Source organism: Ambystoma mexicanum, chromosome 3q (genome assembly GCF_040938575.1).
Source record: "Ambystoma mexicanum isolate Mex_15411 chromosome 3q, UKY_AmexF1_1, whole genome shotgun sequence".
Lineage (NCBI taxonomy): Eukaryota > Metazoa > Chordata > Amphibia > Caudata > Ambystomatidae > Ambystoma > Ambystoma mexicanum.
The window spans coordinates 726,922,440-726,946,398 of record NC_090926.1 but is presented as its reverse complement, the minus strand read 5'-3'; the positions used below and the strand labels follow the sequence as shown (position 1 = coordinate 726,946,398).

The following is a 23,959-nucleotide window of genomic DNA, read 5'->3' as shown; positions in this document are numbered from 1 at the left end:
TCAAAATGGCAGATGAACCTAAAATGGCGGCGAAGTTGATCTTTGCAATGCAGTTTTCTTCGCAGAGCGACTGGGCTTAAGCCAATATATATGAAAAAGGAGGCACTATATGATTTCCCGTTTAACAATTTTTGCAACATATATCACATAACCAGATACAAATAAATCTCTAACGTGCAAGGATTGTCAGTCATTAACAGCACATTGCTGGCATAGGCTTTGCAAGGAATTCATCTTTGCACTGTAGGAGAGACATCAGAAGAGCATTCATTATGCAACCGTCAAAGCCATTTAAATATAGATTGAAAAGTAGAAGAGCCACAAAGTAGACCTGCTGATGTCTGCTGTTAATTGGAAACATATCAGTCGTTTCTCTTCGTTTGCCATAAGGGACACAAGCCTTGGTATTAGAGTAGACTTCATATATATAGAGATATGTTAATGCTTCCCACAATAGATAATAATGTACTCCATTACGTAGGCCATTGATAATTCCATATAAGTTCAATATAACTTGCTGTGCGTTATCTCATAATATGTGCTAATTATCAGTGACAAGTCCAACACTCTTTGTGCCAAGTGAAGAGCGAAGGCTGACTTGGGTGTCCATGAGAACTTCATGCTGCTCGGCTCCTTTAGCAACTTTAGCAGCCCATTTGAGTTTTTATTGATGAATGCTATCTACAACTGGCTCTCACTAAATACTATCCCTCCAGATCTTTACGTTCCTCTGGCATCAACCCTTTGTGTGTTAAGCACTTCGCTAAACACCAAGCTGTTGGCCGATCTCTCCCCTCAGCAGGCTCGCTACTACGGAATAGCCCCCCCCCCTTCTACTCAGTCTTGAGCCGGATCCCGCACATTCAGAAGCTCCCCAAGACTTTCCTTTTCACCTCTTCCTTCCCTTCCTCCCTCCTCTGTTAAATCCCACAGTTGCTGAGATAGGTGAGCAGGGCCCTTACTTTACCTCCCGGGCCTTGGCCTCCCACACCCAACCCCCGCCAGCACTTTGCCTTGACACCCACTGGCCTATGTCACCACAAGCCTGCTCATATTTATTGGCAGCTTTCTCCACTCCACATAGGCACTTACAGCTGTTCACGCCCTAACTCTTGATACACCGAGCACTTACAAATGCCCAGCTCGCTCATCCCTTCTCTCTCTCTTTCTGCACTTGCACGTTCTGGATGCTCACAAGGCCTAGTAGGTCCACTTCTATCTTCCATGGTTGTATTTGTTCTTCATTCCCTCCCTGCTGCTCTGTGGGCGCTTTGAAACATAATTTACTTGATGTATAAGCGCCTTACAAATACAACATAAATGAATAAATAAATACAATGGCAAGGATAGTACATAGGTGTACAAGCGTAAATAAATCTTTCCAAGATCACGTCACTTGTACAACAGATAAACCAAGACCACATTAAAGGTCTTTGTGACAAATTGAAAATAAGAAAATAACTTGACTAATAAAGATACTGAAAAAATGCATATATATAACACATCTGTCACGTACTAATCTCACCTGCTGCGCAATATGTTTACCTGAAACATATCGAATGTTGTGCTGAACCAATTGTGTGTATGATTCAATATGACACGCTTGTAATATTAAGTGTTTTAGATGTGTTTGTAATATGATGAATAAATATTGATATGTGTGAAAGTTCTAGGGAACTTATGTTGTCTATTTTCTAGTTGTTGGCAAATAGAGAACGTGTTTCATTGACTCTGTTGAAAAACAGCGGATTGGGAAAGGGGTAGTCTTTCTGAGCTGTTCTTTTGATATACATTTAGTCCCTAAATCAGATCGACCCCTGAAAACAAAAAAGAGGGAAACAAACCCACACAGTAGTACATCATCACTACGAGGACAGCCATTTCTACTTTTTACTTTTTGGCTAAAAGGTGGCACTCATTCTGACGATATACGGAAGGGAGACAATGGCCTTGGCAGATAAATGCAATGATTCGAACACATGCACCGCTTCTCTACACGTTTACAGTTCGAGTAGTTACATTTGGAAATTATTTCTTAACAGACATCAAAGAGTTACCATGCGACCTATAAATATTCTTTAAATGATCAAACCATTGCCTAATTGCTTTTTTCCCTCCTATCGCCTCATCTATTGGCCCATCACTGGGCCCCATGAGAGAATTATCTCCCCAATAGGTGGTTTGATATGCCGATTCCATTTTATTTTAAATGTTGATTGTGTGCATTGAAATAGTACATTTTGAGCATGAACGCAATGTAAACACATGTTAATAAGCACGTCTGAGTTATTCTCGGGCTCCTGCAGGGGATGGATGCCCGGGAAGGTTTGCAGCCATCTTTTTCAGGGGCATTTCCCCTGCCGTAAATGGGCATTTCAGGATGTACTCGACAGCACATACAATGCTATACCATACATATTGAGACTAATGAGGCACAGGTTGTTATTGCTGGGTCCTGTGGGTAGCTGTGATCCTTCATCTCGCATAGGGTTACTCTACCAGGCAACCGAAGGCATTTAATTTCCCCAGTATGACGTTAAATGAAGTTAAACAATTTATCCCATCAAGACTTCATTGATGGTTCACAAACTGCCTTGAAAAATGCCATTAGTAATGCTGATTCTATGCAAAAGTCTGAACTTAAAAATAGTGCAAATGTACTCTCTTTATACTTGGCCAGAAGCCTTCACAACAGTATTGAACATATTTTTTTAATCAAGTATATAAAACCGATGCAAGACAACATTTTGAATGACTCTCTCGATCTCTAGTACTTTTACCTTTCTCAGATTATGTAAATAAATGTCCCATGAAAATCAATCACACCTTGCCACATTTCTCTTCTCCTTAATGCCTTAAGGTCAATGATAATCATTGCGATGACTCACTGGATTTAGCTGCCAAGAACCACAATGCAGCTTTGACTCACTGCATCTCTAGGTTAGTAACTTTACCTCAGGGATAGGGCCCTCCCTCCTAAAACAGCCCCTATAGAAGAAACTTTACTTAGATCTCACAGTCTTCAAAACCTGCCATTTGCTATGGATATTAAAGGTCCTGGAGAAGTTGCAGCACCACCTGGAACAATCCACTACCTTAGTCACCTTTCACCCCAAGCTTGCCATGGTGATGGTGCATCTGATGGTTTGGGAGGCTCTTCTTGCAATTGTCTTTGTGCATCTTGAGTGATCTATCAGCAGCCTTTGGCACCATGGAACATGGCCTCCTCATAACTCTTTGCAACATTTTAAGGCAGAATTGAGCTAGCCCTTCTTGAGTGGTTCCAATGTCTCATGCTCAACTGACAGAAGAAGTTCCAGCTTGGCCACTTCTGCTCCTCCTTTATAGTGCTTTTCTGCGGGGTGGGGCTGTTTTGTTTCACATCTCTATACAGTCTTTGTTGAACATTCTCAGCTCCTTTGGTTTGCAATACCACTCTTATGCAGATGGCCTGCAGAAGTCTCTGCATGTCTCTCATCCTGAGGATGACTTCTGCTTCCATATTTCAGGGATGTAGTGGTAAGAACATGGAAGAGGAACAGTTGGCTAAATCAGAGTTCCTTGATAACTGAGGAACCCCGGCTGGGGCTCATAATTCTGCTATTAGACCCAGCACCCATTCTTTCGTCTCTGATGATCTTTGGCCAGGTAGACACTTTTTTATTGCTAGAATAAAACATCTTGGGGTTGTGTGTGAGGCCATCTTAAATCTGGATGCACGGATTGGTATTTTACTAAAGAACACAGTCTTCAAACTAGGCAGCTGTGCTGTGTGCCTTCCTTTGTTCCCGCCGCCATGCAAACTGTGCTGCTTGGATTCTCATTATTTTTAGTTTGATTTATGCAAATGCTATCTGTGCAGCCTTACAAGTTTCCCGAATCCAGTGCATTCAAAATGTGCAAAGCAAGTCAGTTTGACTTATCTTTTCTCTTCACAAAAGGCACCACATTCACTCTTTCTGACATGCTATGTACTGGTTGCGTGTGCATCGTCCCATAACATTTAAGATATTAACTGGTATTTAAGTGTCTGAATGAACTCACCTCATCGTATCTAATGCTAAGGGATAACCCTAACTCCCCTCTCAAACACTTTGCTAACTGACTCATTTTCTTTTCAAGATCTGGCTTACCTAATACAAGATCCGAGGCAATAGGGGATTGTCTGTGCTGGCCCAATGACTATGACATTTATCCACGTGGAAAGTTAAAACCTTCCAAACCTAATGACTATCCAAAGCATCTCAAGACTTGCACCAACATTGCTTTGAGATTCAGACCCATGGGGTTACACCTAGGACATGTATACCAGTTATATGGAGGAAAGATTGCACATTAGTGGTTATGCTTCCCATATGACAGACAAAAACCTGTGGCTTTGCCAATGCTTTTTTGATGCTTGAGCCCTTTGTCCAATTGACTTGACTGCTTTATTTTTCAGTTTCTTCAGTTGTAACTAACAGTGGCCATTACCAATTCATGTACTATTTAAGTCTCTCTGTGTAGTCTCCCCACCCATTAGCACCCTGAAAGGGGATCTAGCAAATCAGGATGCTTGGAACGTTGGCTGTATTGTCTGGTACAAAGCTGCATTCCAGGCAGCATGGGTTCTGCTAGCCAGCACCCTCTGCCCTTACCCACTCCTCAGCCCTCCCCTCTTCCTCTTAGCACCCATGCGGTGCTATGATTGTGTATTTTTTTGTGTTTGAAAAAAGAAACTTACCTTAGTGAGCAGACCGGTGCTGCGCTGTGGTTCCTCAGTCTGGTTTCAATGCTTATGATATCACAGTCATCAACATTGAAAACGGACTTTCAAACTTTTTAAAATTTAAAATAAATACTCACCATTAGCACCCGTGTAGATAACTACACGGGTGCTAATGGCAATATGCCCCTCAGGCCCATAACCTGGGGCAGCAGGCCTTTACCGATTGGGTCGTCCCGTCTCGTCGGGGCATATCACCTTAGTAAAGTGGAGTTTTTGATTCAATAATATCAGTGTTTTTTCCTGAGTGCTGACCTGACATGTCCCAATGCTCTTGTTATTCTCACCCAGTCACCTGCGAAAATTCAGGGCTGCCTTTGATCATGTCACCAGGGTGAACCCAGGATTCTTTGGGCAATCCAGTTTCATTTCTTCAGTTGTTAATGAAGGGGTCTAGCCTAGGTGATGAAGCCCCTAAACACCCCCACTTCTCTCAATCATTTGTGACAGCTATGAAACTGACCACTAGGCCCGTCTTCATATGAGCTGTCACTATTTCATGCATGTTCTGCATAGTGCCCTTGGAAATTAACATGCACATATTCAGTTGAATTATATTTCACTTTACACCTGGACCCAAGCCAGTTCCAAAGCACGTCTGATTATCAGAACATATTCCTACTAAGACACAGCGAGACAAACTGGTTTCACCAAGATCCCACAGTTTGCCTGGAGGGTTGGAGTATAACCAGGACAACGGCTTGCACAACTTACCTGGGTTACACTCTACATGATCACATGCTTTCCCTTAAGCTATAACTGTCAAAAGGGAACAGAAATATCAAATTATAGATCATATTGGACTGAGCGAGGACTTGGAATTGCCTATTGCTGTGACTATTATAGATGAACACGCACAGCAATGCAAATATTTTAAACACAACATCCTAGAGAGGCGTTTGTATACCCTTTGTCAGCTACACTGCACAATCTACTTGGCTTGCTCTATTCAGGTGCCGGTATCCTTAAGGTGTTTAAAGCCATCTAGAGGTTGCAAGCGGTCAATCTGTGCCGGATGGCCTTATGGTCAGGTCAACAATACATATACTCTTTCAAACATAAGTGAATAGTTGTACCCAGCCAAGGGTTACATTAACTTTTAACAAACTGAAATTGGCTTTACTACATCTAAAACTAAAAGCAAAAATATCCTTACAGACTTATGTTGCAACTTTCTTTATTTCAAAGCATGGGACTTAAAGTCTGAAGCGGCTCCTCGAGGCTATTTGTCAATAGTGCAGGCATGGCACGTTATGGTGCAAAGGTTTAAGGCCAACATGGAGCACACAAGCCAACTGACCTTGCAGAATATTGCCCTTGGAGCTTTACATTGGGTGTCTCAAGGGTTGTTCCTTTGAGATCAGAACCTGGACTTACTGGTACCATTGCCCTAGTCTAGTAAGCATTGTGCAGATTCTACATAAGGCTCTTCCACAAGCAGGACCACTGCCTACCCGTATTCAGCCTGATAGAGCTTAAGACGGGAGCTGTGAGTGGTGAACATGGCATCAATGCTTTTGGCCTTGAGCACCGCACCCCTATCCAAAAAATGTCCCACATGTGGCAGCCCCCATTGAAGGGAATGACCGCTAACCTACAGTCCAAGGGGAGGAGACACATCATCAATGTAACTGTGCAGTTCCCTACAAACCCCGTCTTGTGCAACAACGGTTTACAGAATTGTTGTCCACGCAATTAGAGGGCAATCAGAGTTACTCAATCCCTCAGACCAGATTCCACGTAATCAAAAGGACGGCTGCACTGGGCCACAGGATTGGCCTCCATACATGTACAGGAAGTGCTAGTGTAAACATCAAGAAGAGGGAACATGCAGACATGTTATGCGTTAAAGCCGGAGGCATGTGAATCTTCACTTCCAATGGATACCCCTGGCACATTCTCATGAGCATGCTTAACCACAGAGGCATTGCAAGGGGGTGTGGTACGGGGCCTATTGCCCCAAGTCTTTTGGTTGTGTTCCAGGCTGGAAGCTCCGGGGCTACAATCGAAAGACTAGATAGCCCCGAGTCCCGACAGCCCAGACATTAGCGTAGCCCCAGATGTTTTCCAGACCTAGCAACACCCCTGCTTAACCAGGCCATGGATTTATCTCGATGTGGTGCGACGCAGAGGGGGTAGTGCTTGTTTGACTGGTTCTTGACCTTGATCTTGAAGGGCAGCAGTAACACTGCACAGACTGAATAATTGTGGTTGATGTTGAATGTCTTGGTGTACTTTTTCTAACTGGCTATCTAAACTATAAAATATGAAAATTAAGCCTACAGTCAATTAACCTGATACAACTGCTTATCAAATAGCAATTTAGGCTGATGGTCAGAATTACCACGAAGGCTCAAGACGTCCAACAAATAAGAATCATCTGAAGGTTTCGCCAATAGGGTCAGAGTTCCCCTGTTAGTATTTGACTAATTAACATTCTGCGCTTTTAGATGAATAGAGATACTGACGAGTCAGGCTTTACGTTACGACTGCTGATCATTTACTGGGTGCTCTTTTCAAATGTACGCGTCTTCTTTTGTTTTTTCATGTTGTTAGTAATTAATACTTTTTTGGTACTGCTGTTAAATGTGTTTTACTTCTGCTGTGTGTTGCTTACTTGGGATTAAAGAAAGTACATTTTTTAGGGTTGAATCTTGAGCTTCCTCAGCTGCACCTTTGCCTTAAAGAGATAGTATAGGAGCTTCCATAGGGCACATTAATCAACCAGGTGTTGTTAGGATGCATAAATACACATTTAAAAAAGTGAGCCTGTTGTGCATTTAGAACATACATTTTTAAGTCCCGAGGTGGAAGTGGTAGAGAGGAGATCTGGGTACGCTGTAATGCCCCCTGCATATAGTGTTGTGTACCGGTCTGCCTGTCTCGCTGCCGCTGCTCACCAAAGGTACAATGTTGATGAACGCTGTGTGCCTGCAATGGCCAGGGACTGGTGAGAGTGTGTGGGGGATTTAAAGTAATGCTCTTTGTCGGAACAGTTGGGGGGCGAGCCTGAATGCAAAGGCAGTAACAGAATATCTGCAGGAAGGTGCATCGCAGTGTCATTGGTTGTGTAGTGTGTGTCCTTGTCGCAAATTGGGAAGGTTCACTGAATACGTCTTTGAGCCTTCTCCTCCCAGTGCCCGGCTTCCTTCTTCTGCCATCTCTGACTGAAAGCGTGAACCTTTCTGCAACCTTTCAATAAATGCCCTTCTCCTTCTCCCCTATGTTAAGGAAACTGGCATCTTGGCGGGCGGCTTATAGGGCGAATAGCAGAACAGAATGTCCACTGTTTGACTGTTCACCATTTCATCTGCAGTTCACTGTACTCCCCTCTGGACCTGGTGGATTATGGGACAAGCAGTCATATGCGATATGTAGAGTGGATTCCAGGATAAGTACTCATGGCGATATGTGTCAAGATTGGAGGCCTGATCCCCTTCCTCCTCACCTGAATCTTCTGTGGCGGATTCCTTTGGATTCGACTCCGTCTTCTTACAGTCCTTGCTTCTTATAGGAGTCTTGTCCTTTGGTGTCTTGGCTTTCTTTTTGTGTAAATAGGGTCGGGCCCCTCCGGAGGCTACCGTGGTAGAGATGGAACCCTGTCCGCGGGGACACCCAGGGGGCCAGTCCTAGTTCAGGGAAAAAGCACGAAGGCAGAAAAAACCCTGTTTCCAGATGGGTTCTGATAAGGAGTTGTGAATTCCTTTCACAAGTAATGGAAGTCTGTCTGCAGCAGAAGGCTAAGGAAGTTGACATCCAACTCCGGTGGAGAGAGCCAGTTAAGCTCTGCGGTGACAGTAGGAAGAGGCACACAGAGGAAAGAAACAGGATCCCAAATAAACCAATAAATAAATCTTAAGGAAAGAAAGAACAGATAGAAATGCCCGTAATAAACAGTGATAAGATTGTTGAAAAGAATAAGTATAGAAATAGTGTGCAAGTAAAACCATAAGCAGAAAAGTAATAATATGCCTGCAGAACGCATTAAGTATGAAAACGAGAAAGTAGAGTGCAGAGAAGACGAAAGGCAGAAAACGCCGAACGATTAAACTAAAATGCTTCGGCGGAAAACAAGAGGCGTAGAGGCAATAGCTCAGGCGAGGCAGAGCCGTAGAACAGACGAGGAGAGGAAGGAAACACTAGATGAAGTAGCAAGACCCAGGAGACAGGAACCCCGGGAAGAAATTAAGTTGAGCACAGAAGGTAGGCACAAGGAAGGCAAAGGGTAGTTGTAAATGAATATCGGCAAGGAGGAAATATTCACGAACAAAGTTCCCCACGAACCGGAGCGATGTGTACAGATACAACGCACCGGTTTGGGGCAGGAGCCAGAATTTAAAGGCACGGCCACCATATTGAGTGAAGACTAGAGCGCTCGCAAGTCAATGCTTCCAGCGCTTCCAAACCTTCCATTCACCGTTCCTGACAATATGTTTACTGATTACTGAGTCAGGCAGAGTGGATTCCAGGATAGGCAGTCATGTGTGATATGTTTACTGAGTCAGGCAGAGTGGATTCCAGGATAGGCAGTCATGTGTGATATGTTTACTGAGTCAGGCAGAGTGGATACCAGGATAAGCAGCCATGTGCGATATGTTTACTGAGTCAGGCAGAGTGGATACCAGGATAAACAGCCATGTGCGATACGTTTACTGAGTCAGGCAGAGTGGATTCCAGGATAAGCAGTCATGTGTGATGTGTTTACTGAGTCAGGCAGAGTGGATTCCAGGATAGGTAGTCATGCGTCTTAGACCCTCTAACTATGGTCAGCAGAGGGTGAAATAACTCTGCAGTTGAGTGCCGGAAATCTTTCAAGTAGCCTTCAACAATAATCTGTGACTTATGGAACGCCAACAATAAAAACACTACATCTCAACTAATAGACTGTTCAAGTCTGCAGCCAATATCTGCACCTTTCCATGCTCTCTTCAGCTGTCCACCCAACGCAATGCACACTGCTGCTCTACTGCAATTCCGGGAACCAGAGTATGCACATTTGCCACACTGCAATGTGCCAGTCCCCGTGAGGATTTGCAACAAGTATGTGGACTTTTCAGGACAACATCAACTACAGTCAAAGATGCTGGTCCTGGAAAACCTTTACCCGAATATGCAGTTTTGCGCAGATTCTAGAAACCTAATTTGCAAAATGTACAACCTGCACCATATAGTATCTGGTCTCCCTTTAAATATCTTGGTCGCTGGATTAAAGTTATAATTTATCAGCTGGTTGTCCCTAGCCACACAGATATTTTCTTTTTCTTTTCTTTTTCCTGGGTGTATTGCCTGACCTGGGTTGATTATGGAATTAGGACATGTCATTATAGGATAACACTTCGCCCTCCCTTAACCTGTTTGAAGCCACACAATATATGTTTTTAAAACACTTATGCGCAGGCAGGAGACCATTGTTTATATTATATCACTTACATGCCACATGTGTGCATGTCATGCTGCATGATGACGTTGGCAGTTCGTTTGTATTTCTTTGGGGTACTAGGAAATGTGCCTACTACTCACAACCGTAATCCTCCTACCCCAAGTAAACGTTTGCAAATAGCACAAACAACAAAAAGACCAGTGCATCCTTTTTTTATTTCAAACTACAACAAGCCATTTGCATTTTCTGTGTAAATTTGTAGCAACTTAAAACTAAACACAGTTCTTTCCTACTTTGCAAACATGAGTTTAGAGACGCTGGTTCACAGGAGCCTCGCAGGTTCCTTTTTATTTCTATATGCTGTGAGCGGAAACGTCCAGAACAGGAACACATATCATTACGAGTCAACGAGTAGGTCTGGGTTGTTCAGCCTGCAGTTTGTTTGAACCTGGTATTTGTAGATGTACTTTTCCAATTATGTTCCAATTGTCAATTCCGAACTTTAATTTTGAGAGTATGATTTGAGCTCTGGTCTAGATCCTACGTCGAGCTCAGATATACGAGGGGCCCTAATACGAATCTCCAAAATCTTCCCGTCCTCCATTTTCTTCATTTTACAAGCGTGCTCTCAAACATGTATTTATTTATTTATTTATTAGCATTTATCGAGCGCGCATCAGCCCTTAGGCATCGTGGCAACATGTGATGAAGCAGGTGAGCGGAACAACAATAAGAGCTCCTTTCTCAACCCATGGCAGGCACTTGTAGTGTATTCATCCTTATTTGTATCCTCAGTTTGCATCCTTTGACTTCTGGAAGCTGTAGTTTTGTTTGTTCAATATTGTTATTGCAGAGCTAAATCTAAAACTGCCCAGAAAAAAAAAATACAGGACTGGTTGGACTACGTGCACCTGAGATGACACGATTGGACACCTATGCCAGAATGCAAAGTAAAGGTATGTGGGGGCTGCATTAAGCAAGTGAAACTGAAAGACCTGTCTCATCACAATGAGAACCTTCTGTCCAGGGACTTCCGCAAAAAAAGAAGTACAAGGGGAAATGTTTTCATCTTCTACCATTCTTAATTCTGGTGTTCAGTTTGGTGTTTCATAATTTGTAGAGGAGCAATTATAAGAGAAGATTGCATGATTTTTCTAGGATAATATAATTATTCCTAGTGGGAATCCTTAAGGATATGGGCTTGGGTGCTCTAGGGTTAACAACTAAATCACTATATTGCATGTACTCACAGAGCACTCACATTATCCTAGCTCAAACCAAATGTTTCACAATGCATTCACTGACTTGTAGTTCTGCCTTTAGAATGGGATAACCTAAAGTACATATGCCAGCATGCAAACAATAAAAGCAAACTGGATGGCTACTTATGCATGTTGTGGAACAATTTCAGATTTTTTCTCATGCCATTTCTATAAATTCTATCTGAGGATATATTTACTTGTTTGACATATGAATATGGCTTTCACGACCCCAGAGGGGGGCAGACATGGGCGGTAACAGCCCAACAGCCCGAGCTAAGATAAGGTTGAGCGAAGCAAAGGGGCTCAGCTCAGACTGTGGGCCATTACTGGCCATGTCGGCCACCCCTCCCTACCGGGGGTCATGAAAGCCATTCGCACCCCAGGTTTTTCTTTCTTCCCTCGCGAGATTCACTGGATGAAAAACAGGAAATAAACATAAAAAGATGGCCACTGCCATCTGGAAAAGGGAATAAGGACCTCATTCCAAGTTGGGCGGTAAGGGATACCAGGCACCGGTAAGGAGACTGGTGCCAGTAATCCCTTACCATCCAATTCCAAGGTCCCTTGGTGGGGACCGTAAAGGACGTGTGGTCGGACCACACGTTCCTTACGGGACCTGTTAAGGGACTTTGGAGCTAATAACGGGCCCGCCATTAGGGGCCCGTTATTAGCGCCTTCCCATTGACGCCAATGGGGGCTCGAATGGGAATGGGGAATGGCTTTTGGAATGGGGACTTACCGGGTCCGCCTAGGGCGGAATGTACCGGTAAGTCCCCATTCCACCAAACCGGACCTGGACAGGATTTTGGAGGCAGCCATGGTGCTAATAGCGCCATGGCTACCCCCAAAGTTGGAATGAGGCCCTAAGTCCCTTTCCATTTCCATTTACGAGAGGGATTCAACCCTGGAACTACACGATATGGGAACACGCCATTTGTGGCACAACCCCTAGATCTATGCAATCTACAATCATACTGTACTATTTACAGAACTTGTTTACCTTCCAGATAGGAGTTTTCTCTCCTAACCACACCATTAGATGTGCTATTTATTTGGTGATTTCTTGAACTGTGACATCATTTCCACAATAACTCTGCATGCTATAATGCTCGCGTGACGGCACACTCTCTAGAATTCTACACCACTTTATCAAGATTTCAGGCCTTGGGGACGGACAGTGTGGTCGAAACAAGTGTCGGCTGTTCAGAATCCGATGAAATTTATTTTCGACATAAACACAAGTGCATCGGTTATCACAGTATCTGTTTTTGAACTTTTTTATTGATATTTTTCCTGACAGTGTGCGAGTCACCATACTTCCAAATACAATTGGATTATAAAGTATTTATAGTGTATAGAATAAATGTATTTATGAAACGGATGGAATATCATAAGGGGAAAAATGAATGGGAACATTTGGAATTGTAGAAAGTCATCATTGGAGGAGGGAGAGAGGTTTCATCAAACTCTCTTTCATTTATATTTTGTACATTTGATTGGTTGATTGCTGGGGGTAAGCGGACAAGTACAAGTAGGACAGTGATAATCACCATTTCTAATATGATATTTAACATAATTTTCAAGTTCTTTAAAGTCATTGATAAGTTCATACAATTTTGCAGACACAATTCTGATTTCATTGTGTACAATGGGGATTGGGATTGTCTTTCTGATTGTTGGGATTCTCCATAATTAATATGTATTGTAGTTTTGTAAAGTATGTACTATAAGAAAGAAGAAATTATGATTTCAATGAGCTGTGTATACATAACATTATTTGTTTATATTGAAAGATGTATTGTTTACCATTAGAGATTTCATCAGCACTAATTTCTTCTTTGGGAAAGTGCTCTTCTAGCCACTCAAGAGTGTTTATCATTTTTGCCAAAATAGAAAATGGTGATATTTGCTTATGAGAAATGTTTATATAATAAATGGTTATAATAGAGAAATACATAAACTGTACTTAATATTTTGTGAGAGTTCTTTTTGCAATGAGCTGCTGGTGTATGTCAGTCTGTATGAAGAGGTGCACTGAACTGATAATATGAGATGTACAGTTATGGTTTGTGCATGGTGCATTCCATAATTGTGTGTGCTAAATGAAAAAAAAATGTGTTTACATTTTGAATTGGGTGCAGTAAATATAAGTACTGTTGTTTAATGTATATGTTTTTGTTGTTGGAAGGGTACAACATGTTGTGTTGTCCAGTGTGCTTCTGGGTTTTGTTGATGTCATCTTTGATGTCCTGGGTGTTAGTCTTAGAAGTGCACGTTGGTGGCTTGAGTTATGATTGCTTTTCTTACCACAAGTGGCAAATATTTTTTTTTCGGTTTTACTTGTAACCATAACGTCTCTTTAACAATGTTTTTCACTGAATTTCATGTTTTTTATTAGTGCAACTTAACCATAACATCCCTTTAATAACATTGAATATATATATATATATATATATATATATATATATATATATATATATATATATATATATATATGTTCACAGTACTGACATTGCATGCAGAAAATTCGAGCTGCACTCTCCACAGTAGTTTTAAGGCAAAATCAATCCCAGTTGGAAAAAATGCTGCCGGGTCCACACCTTGTACCCCAAAAATGACCTTCCTTTATTTAAAGTACAGGGAAAATCGTAGAGTATACAAACATGGAAATCCTTAAAAAATTTCAAAAAAGACCAAAATACATGGGTCCTCCCAAGTGTAGCAATCAGTTTGCTGAGACGTTCACGCGTTCCGCGGCCAACTCGCCGCTTGATCACAATGGTTTGCCTCATTGTCAAACAACCATTTAAAAGTCATGAAAGAGAGGCAGGCAGGGAACATTTATGTGTAAACACAATATAATGACTAGTTTTCCTTAGATGCTGAAAACCCAGTATTTCAATTTGGCCATGTTGGCCTAGTATGTTTTGGTGATTGCCAATTATGATGTTTGTGATTTAGTTCCAGACATATGCATAACATTTAATGTATTAGCTGTTTATCTAACAGAAATCTGGCTGCGAGTTGCATTCTACTATGCACATAATCGTGTGTTTGCGAATAATGCATTAATTACATGTTCTAGCAGCATATTGCCATTGGTACACAGTACCGACTTTTATACCAGCTTTTTAGTTTTCCAAAAACCAATAAAAGGCATAATGCATATCGTGGTTGTTCATTGTGCCACACATCTCTTATGTGTGCCTCAACGAATCACTATTGCATTCGCATTTACTCGATACTAATCAGCTTAGTCACAAAATAATATTGCATGGGGTTTACAGCCACCTTTTGTAACACCTACTGCGCCCTTTCTTTCATAATCATTTCATTCAATATTTTTCATAGACATCAGTGCAAATAGAAACAATCACCTAATAAATGTTAAAATATTAAAACCTTCATTAAAACATTGCTGGTATACGTCCTATAACGATTAATCACATCTTTTGTATGCAACCGTTTTTTCGGGGTACTGGAGAACTTTCAGAGTATAGAGGAGAGAATACTATTTCAAATTGGGTAAGGGACTCTCGTTACCATATTCCAATTTAACCTCTGGAATACTTATGTTTATGTGTAGCAAGGAAAGTGGGAGTTTATTAGCACCCCAGAAAAGTATATAACTCTTCGTCGATATTATGTCCATTGGGTTGTTTACTTTCAAAGTCCAGGATACAACAGGTTTCTTTTTGTCTCAACATTTTCTCCTTGTTTCCTCCCGTTGGGCCCATTTCTATTTTGTGTAGTCCAAAGAAGCTAAAATTATCAATGTTACTTTGGTGACAATCAAAGAAGTGTTTCGCCATAGGGTAATTTACATCGTTGTGAAGAATTGCACACACGTGCTGTTGGATACAAATTTTCAGTTTGCACTTCGTGCTGCCAATATACCATTTCTGGCAGGGACAGGTAAGGGCGTATATCACATGATCGGTTTCACATGTGATCCATTGTGGGATCCCAACTTTATGGCCTGTCACCGGATGTGTAAATGCTTCACAGTTCATAGCGTATTTGCAAATATTGCACTTTGTGCACTTATGGAACCCCGTCTTTTGCATAGTTAGCCAACTTGTTTGTGTCTTAGGTTCTACTTTAGACATAAAACTCTGGAACAGGATGTCTTTAAAAGATCTATTTCTTCTGAAGCCTATCTGTGGGTGACTTTTGAGGCTTTTAGCGAGGTCTGGGTCTGCTAAAAGAATGTTCCAATGTTTTTGCAAAATGTGTCGAAATGTTTTGGCTTCTCTGTCAAACGTGAGGATGACCCTTGTGTTGTTTTTTCTCCTGATTGTTCCTCTTTTTTGTGACAGCTTGTCAATAGGGTCTGTCTTTCCAGCTGTCTAGCTTTCAGAAAGGCCCTTTCAATGACACATTTCGGATACATCTGTCATTGAAAGCCAGTAGCCGTGATCTTACTCTCTTTATCCTATGCTTCTAAGGTGGTGTTGTTTCTTCTAAGTCTTACAAAATCACCATAGGGCACACTCCAAATCAAACTCTTCGGATGTCCACTGTGTGCAGGTAGTGGTGTGTTTGAACCCACCTTTTTCCTATGTCATTCGCACGTGATTTTGTTGTTCACTATTCTTACTTTTACATCTAGGAAGGTGATTAATGTCCTGCTGTGAGTTTCGGTGAATCTTAGATTTGTAGAATTTTGATTCAATTTTTCAACATATTCCATCCAAACCTTTGCAGTCCGCTTCTAGCTAATGTACAGATCATCAATATATATGAGCCACAAGACCACATTTTGTGTAAATTCATAGTTTGCCTCTGCCCAGACCTCTAGTTCCTCCCATGCTCCCATCATGAGGTTGGCATACAAGGGCGCAAAAGTTGTGCCCATTGCCGTCCCTTGGACCTGTCTGAAATATTAATCATTAAAAAGGAAGACATTATTAGTTAAACATAGATCGATCATTTCCATCACCATTTGAGTATGTTCCAAGTAATTCAATTGATTTGGTGTTCAAATAATGTAGGCACGCTCTTTTTCCAACCTCATGTCCAATGGATGTGTATAAAGAAACAACATCCATCGTTGACATTAGGTATTCCGCTTCCCAGGGGATATCTTCAATTTTGCACAAAAAATCTGTAGTATCTTTAATGTATGACGGAAGAGCAGAAACAAACGGAAACAGTACTTCATCTGTATATTTGGACACATTTTCCAAAGCCGACCCTATAAAACAGACTATGGGTCTCCCAGGTGTTTTTTTCAGATTTTTTGAACTTTCGGTAAAAAGTATATAGTGAGTGTTATGACATAACTAATCCACAAGAATTTAGATGTTTCTTCCGATATGATGCCTCTTTGTTCCCATCTGTCAAGGAATGATTTCACCATCTGTTCCAGCTCTATCATGGGATTCGCCTTCAGTTTGATATAGCAGCTTGTGTCATTGAGTTGTTTACACGCCTCTTTGATGTATTCATCTCTATTGAGTAGGACTATGTTACGCCCCTTATCAGAGGGTTTAATTATGCAGTTCTTCAGCTCCTGAAGTTCTTATATATATATATATATATATATATATATATATATATATATATATATATATATATATATATATTGATCTCTGTGGCATCACATAGAGGTATGCCCATTATCACAGTACACTCATTCCTACACAAGCATATATATATATAGTTAAGGTGAGTCAGACTCCCATAGGAACCCCTCAAAATTCTATTGTTAATAACATTTGATTCGAGTAACAGATTTGAATGAAATTGCCAAGGTGATTAAGGACTTGTAGCCACCCCGCCCCCCAGACTGCAAAGCTTCGTAAAGATGTGTTTACAAAATAAAAAAGTTAAGAAGACAAAAATAATTTTTTTCTCCAAAAGTGCGGTCTACTTCCAATTCATTTTGCCATAGACAAACAAGGTACATTTTTGTCAAAGTGCACAGCCCAAACGATGGACCGATTTGGACCAGGTCCGAAACAACTTGGGTACAAAGTGTTGACTTGCGATCCATGCATGGTTTTGGGTTATTCTCTGATGTCGTTTTTTAAATATTTGAGCGATTAGGGGGTGCCCCCTCTCAAAAATAGATAGCTAGATCTCAGGAATTTACCTAAAAGCTGGTGTTTTTAGAAATGAAACACCCACCAACTTGTTTTTCTCTTGATGCAATAGATAATTGTGGCCTTAGCCGATCAAATGGAAATTAAATGCAGGAAAAAAGCTATTTGCAGGTCAAAAAACAAGCACATTTCATCAGTCTAGAGGTGGGGGGGTGTCTAGAGGGCATCAAGTGAAATACAGGAGTTTGAGGGGGTCTAGGGACTGAGTTTGCAACACAAAGCTTTCTGTGGCCATGGCTATGGCCTCGAATAGCCGACATCACAAAGCAAACTGCGTCACAGAAGCACCCTGTGTTGTGAGGGGAAAGGGAGAAGGCAGGAGTGAGGATGCCATCTGAGGAGTGGAGGGAGCTGGCACAGATGAGGGCGGCACTTGGTGAGGGGGCAGGAAAGCATTTTTTTCAGCCTTTTTTTCGATATTCGTGGCTATATTCAAGGCAATAAAGGGCTACTGGTAGGCGAGGGTATGTATAGCTCAGTAGCTGCAGTTACAGTTTTCTTTTTTAAAGATATTTTGAGAACTGTAGTGATGTTGGGGGTGAAAAAACACTGGCCCTTGCCAAAGACACATTTGTCATACAGGTATCCCATCCATGAAGTAACCAGGACATACCCTGCTTAGTTTTAAAGTGAGAAAGGGGCCAGCTTCCTCAGGCTATGTTGCGTGATAAATGAGCCACAGTTACAAGACCACTTAGAGAAACGGCCAGGCTTTCCTTGCTTTGAAGCTAAGCAGGGTCAGTCCCACTTCGAAGCTATGCAGGGTCAGTCGCGGTTACTGCATGGATGGATGACCAAATAGGCTTCTGAATATTTATTTTAAACTGTGCTACTGTCAGTCCTTGAAAGCTTTGCACTCAGAGACCATTTTTTGCCTTTGCTGAATTACATTCTGGTATTTGTAGTCTCCCAGTTAAATTATATTTTTTACAGCAACAGTGGGTTCCACATCCTGGCAGTAACTGGGACAAACTATGCTTAGTTTGAAAGCGAGGAAGGGGTCAGCCCCCTAAGGCGTAGTTGCCTAATAAATGAACCCACCTTACAAGAGCACTTAGCGAAACATGGTCTAAGGGGCCTGGATCCTTCCTCACTTTGAACCTAAGCAGGGTCAGTCCCCGGTTACTGCATGAATGGGAGACAGTCCACATTACTAAATGTTGTGTGTTTTCTAAGCTTTAAATAACTCATGGCATCTGCATTATTTTTTTGTTAACCATGCTACTGTCAGTCCTTGAAAGTTTTGCACTCAGCGACAATTTGTTTACCTTTTGCTAATTTGCATTGTGGTATTTGTAGTTTCACAGTGAAGATGAGAGGAATAATGCCACAATTGTACATTTTTTGCGTGACATATATATTTGAGTGACACTATGGCATGTGTATATTTCAACTTAGATTTATAAAGCAGAGTATTGTTGAAACCCAGACATGGGGGTGAGAAGGGGACATGATGAGAATGCAAGTAAGTCATGAGTATTTGCCCACAATGTGGCAAGAGAGTTTGCAATCCTTGACACTGGTGCAGTTATTTTCCCCTGATTGTGGCTGCTTTTCAGGACACATGAGGGTGCACAGCGTAACTTTTTTCAGAGGGTGGACGCAACCCCTTCATCTTTTCAGAGGTTGGCAAGCTTGCTCAAGTATTTCGATACCAGGATTTTCGCAGGTTGTCATGTTCCCAGTGCAGACGCTTACCCACAAGACCAGAAGCACTTGTTTAATATTGGGATTTTGGTTTCCATGGAATATTTCATTATAGATTGCTGGGTTTAAAAGGTGAGCACCTTTTTTACTTTGCCAGCATATTTATTGGAACATTTCCTCTCTCACGTTATTTTTCTGGTGTTCATTGCTTTTTTTTAAAGTCCAATGCTATTTTGTCTTGGGCACATTCTTCTAAGGAGAAGGTCAATTGAACTAAATTGGTATATTCGCTTTAAATTATATGGCCACTTTCTGTGCATAATTCATGGGTGCCAGCTTTATATTTTTGCTATTGCGGCAAAAATTCCTGGGCATATGTTATTCTTGCAGCTGATCATTTTTTACCCTTTTTCAATGCTGCCTAAATGAGGTTAGTTGGGGTTGTGCGATGTATCACTATAGTCACCAAGAGACCAGCCATAAAACAAGGTGCTTGTAGCACGCTGCTTAACCAAAGTGTGTGATCCTCTGTAAATAATATAATCTTACCTCGCATAGACTAAAAACATTGTGAGTTCTCAAAGCCTGCAATCTTTTGTACACAATAGAATAATAGATATGTTTACAGCTACAGTGAATTTCCTATCCAGCAGGAACCAGAACAATCCTGGTTAGCTTCAAAGTGAGGAAAAGGCAGCTACTTCAGGCAAGGGTGCCTAATGAGTTGAAACAAAGTTACAAGACCACTTAGAGCAACATGGCCTGAGGGGGCCGGCCCTTTCCTCACTTTGAAGCTAAGCAGGGTTGGTCCTGGTTACTGCATAGATGGGAGAGAGTCCACAGTCTGGTGCCGTGTGTTTTCTTCATTTTAAATATCTCATAACACACTAAACAAAAATGGTGCTACTCTCAGTCCTTGAAAGTATTGCAGTAAGAGACTATTTTTTTGCCTTTTGATTAATTGCATTCCGGTATTTGTAGACTGCCAGTCAAGAGGGAGGAATAATGGCACAATTGTCCATGTTTTGCCTAACATAGTTCAATTAGGTTTTATACATATTTGAGTGATACTATAGAATGTGTACTTTTCAAGTTATCTTTGTAAAGCAGAGTATTGTTCAAAGCGAGACATGAGGGTGAGAAGGGGAACTTATGAGATGGCAAGTAAGTCATGAGTATTTGCCCACTATGTTAATATTAATGTTAATTTTAAAGGCTATTTGTACCGCGCAATATCACCACTGGTGTCGTTCCCTGGTGCTCTGGCGGCTGTGTAAAAAGGAGAGGGAACGGGGCGGGCGATGAGTTAGTGGGAATAAGCTGGAAAAGTGCAAGAGGGCGGTGATGTGCAGTTGCCAGCCTCAACCTGGTGGGTCCGTTGGTTGGGCTTGGGGTGTTTTACGGTAGGTAGTCGTTGTGTGCTGTTGTGCGAGTCTATGTGTGGTTTGTTTTGTTGTTGCAGTGTAGTGAAGTTTGTGCAGATTGTTGTGTTGTAGGATTCTGGTTGTGTTTGGTTACAGTTTGAGAGGTGTATGCGGAGGGTTGAAATAGTTAGTGGATAGGTTAATTGATATTGCTGTCTGGAACCGAGGCATTGAATTTCCGTATTCTCTCTAGGTAGGGTGCAGGAGTATCTCTGCGTCTCTGTCCTGGTCGGACTGTCCGATACTCACAGTCCCTTTCACACATGGCATCCAGTCGCATTCATAACCTCCCCCCAGTTCGGCCTCAGCCACCTACTTGACACCTGTCTGTATATGGGGCGGGCAGGCGTTTGTGCGTCCTTCAGATTTGTCCCATAGAGCATTCCTAATCCAGTCAGTGCACGGCATTGACTAGCTAATGCTACTTCATCCATATGTGGCGGGTGGTTGGCATTCACCATCTTATACGGTTGTTTGCCAGCTATTCCTCTCACCCCCTTTGAGGTATGGCCATGATGTGGCACGAGAGTTTGTAATCCTGGACCATGGTTCAGTTATTTTCCCCTGATTGTGGCTGCTTTTCAGGGAACCAGTAAAGGACACATGAGGGTGAAGAGTGTAACTTTCTTTCAGATAGAGGACGCAACACATGAGATGTTTTGAGGTTGCCATGTTCTCAGTGCAGATGCTTACCCACAAGACCAGAAGCAATTGTTTCGTGTTCGGATTTTGTTCACCAGGTAATATTTCATGACAGATTGCTGGGTTTAAAAAGTGAGAACCTGGTATACTTTGCCAGCATATTTACTGGAACATTTCCTCTCTCATGTTATTTTTCTGGTGTTCATTACTTTTTTTTAAAAGTCCCATGCTATTTTGTTGTGCACCCTTTCTTCTAAGGGGAAGGTTAAATGAACTTTATTTGTATTTTTCACATTAAGATACATTTTCACTTACTGTCCATATATTCATGGGTGCCAGCTTTTTATTTTTGCTATGGGTGCAGAAAGTACCTGGACATATGTCATTCTTTCAGCCGGTCATTTTATTCCTGTCTCCATGCTGTTTGTGGTTAGTTGAGGTTGTGTGATTCATCACAACAGTCACCTAGAGACCGGCCATAAAAGAAGGGGCTTGGAGCACGCTGCTTAACCAAAGTGTGTGGTCCATGACAAATGATTTAATCTCAGTGCGTATTGCCTAAAAACATTGTGAGTTCTCAAAGCCTGCAATCTTTTATACATAATAATACCACTGTCAAACAGGACAAAATCAGTTTGTGATTGATGAATGTCTTTGAGGGATGGGTTGCAAGTGTTTTAAAATATAGAGTGGCCGTGCTTTGGTAGTGTTCAGCCGTGCCCACCACCCACGATCTGTGATGTCATCTTTGCGGTCATAGGATGCATAACAGGGGCGCAAAGTTAAGGTGGCTTTAGCTGAATTTCAGGGGTTTTGTTGCGTTAAGTTCTCACCTTAACATCCGTGCAACTACAGTTTTTTCTTTGAATATATATATCCATATATATTACAAGTACATGTGGATCATAGAGAAACATGTGTTTTTACAATAATTAATAGACTTCTTCTTAAAGAAGCAGGTTTCGCAGCCTCTTTCCACTGGAGGGAGGAGGAGGGACTCTCTTAGGATTTTGATTTTCACTGCATTAGATCAGCTGGGCCTCTGTGAACCAAGAGAGAGGGGACTGAACTCTACCCCATTTATCATAGCCATAGATCACCACCTGTGTCCGTAAGAGACAAGGGAACTGCAACTCACCTATAAAAGTGGTCACTAAACTCTGGAAATACTCTCAATTACCAGACTTAAAACATTTTTCTTTTTTCTTTTTCTAGCATAACAAACTTCATCTTATGCTAAAAACATTTGCAATGCTGACAAATCTGTCTGAAAATCAAAAACACATACAGTTGGATCAACACTGAATGGGTCCAGAATGATTCCCCGTCACCACTGCTTTCTGTGTACCCGAGTGCCTTCTCCACTGCTTCATTTCCAGATATGTGCAGAAGGGGGCAGTCAGCTCATGTTTTTTCTTATACATCGGCTGTGCAGAGAGGTATTGTATCAACTAGGCAAGTCTGTGCATTTGCGGCCTATGCCACATGGCCTTATTTCGCCTTTCCAATATCTGACTACTCCGTACATCCCTGGATCAGGACCTGATGCAGGGCGAAGAATTATATTTTAATCCACTAATCAACCCAGTGAAGTGTATCTTCATAAGCAATGGTGTTCTCCTTGCAGGTGCCTTCTGTCAGCGATCATCTCAATTTTGTGAACTATTTTCTTTAACATATGACTTTCTCGGCGAGAGCCTCTTCCAAAAATGGGTAAACATGGGTGCCATTTGGACTTTATTTCAAAAACGACTATAGTGTTCAATGATATCTATCTGAGAGTTTTTTCCAATAAACAAAATACTGCCGGGTCACGCAATGAAGTAGACTACTCTTTATGTATTATGGTTACTTAAGAGAAAAAACCTTCCATTTACTTTGCAGACCAGAATCAATCTTCTCAGTGTATGTGTGTTTGACTCACACACAGCACAGTTACCATAAGAGTAAATGCTTCCTTACTCCTGGAAAAGCCCTCATGGAGATGAACGTGTTCTGTTGTTTTCTAATGAATTAAATGAGATTAGTACGTAACCAAGCATCCCTGAAACTCCTGCCTCTCTTCAAAGCAAAATAACCTGCTGGCAAGGGGCTCTTACAACTGTTTAAAATGTGAGATTGTTTTCCCTCTATACGCTTGACTCGTTGGATGCAGTGTAAAGGTAGTCACATAGCAGCATTCCTGACCCAGTATTGATCCTGAACATGGTTGTCCAACTTCATGCCTCAAGGGCCTGAAGAGACATGTCAGATTTTCAGGATGAAATGTATGTAAATGTGTCTCATGAATATTAATGAGGGGTATCCTGAAAACCTTTCAGGTTTCCGGCTCTCGAGGCCCGGAGTTGGACGCCCCTACTCTAGCTGAAGCAGCCAATAGCTCTTGCCTGTGGTTATCGGTTGCCCTCATCTTCAGCATCCTTATTTGGAACAAAGGTTTTTCCCAAAGTCTGTCCATAAGCTCTTCTGCTTAGATTCTAAAATCTACTTGTTTGGTACACTTACACTTTGTGCTCAAACACTGTTCATAAGGGAGATTCTATCTTACTGTTTTGAGATGATATGACTAGAATCTCAAGGGGCATGTGTTGCTTGGTACTTTAGAGTTGACCTTGGTTTTAAGAAGGTCCATCTCATTGAAAATCAACAAATCCAAATGTTTAATGGTAGTTTTATTCTTGGTGAACATGAACTTCAAGAGTAAATTCCATGTATCTCTTCCGCAAAGGTAT

At 41.6% G+C, this 23,959-nt stretch overlaps 1 protein-coding gene across 1 annotated transcript in view; it reads left to right on the top strand.

Moving 5' to 3' along the window:
• MGAT5B (alpha-1,6-mannosylglycoprotein 6-beta-N-acetylglucosaminyltransferase B) overlaps positions 1-23,959 on the top strand; it is a 1,313,368-nt gene that overhangs the window by 601,615 nt on the left and 687,794 nt on the right. The window lies entirely within an intron of this gene.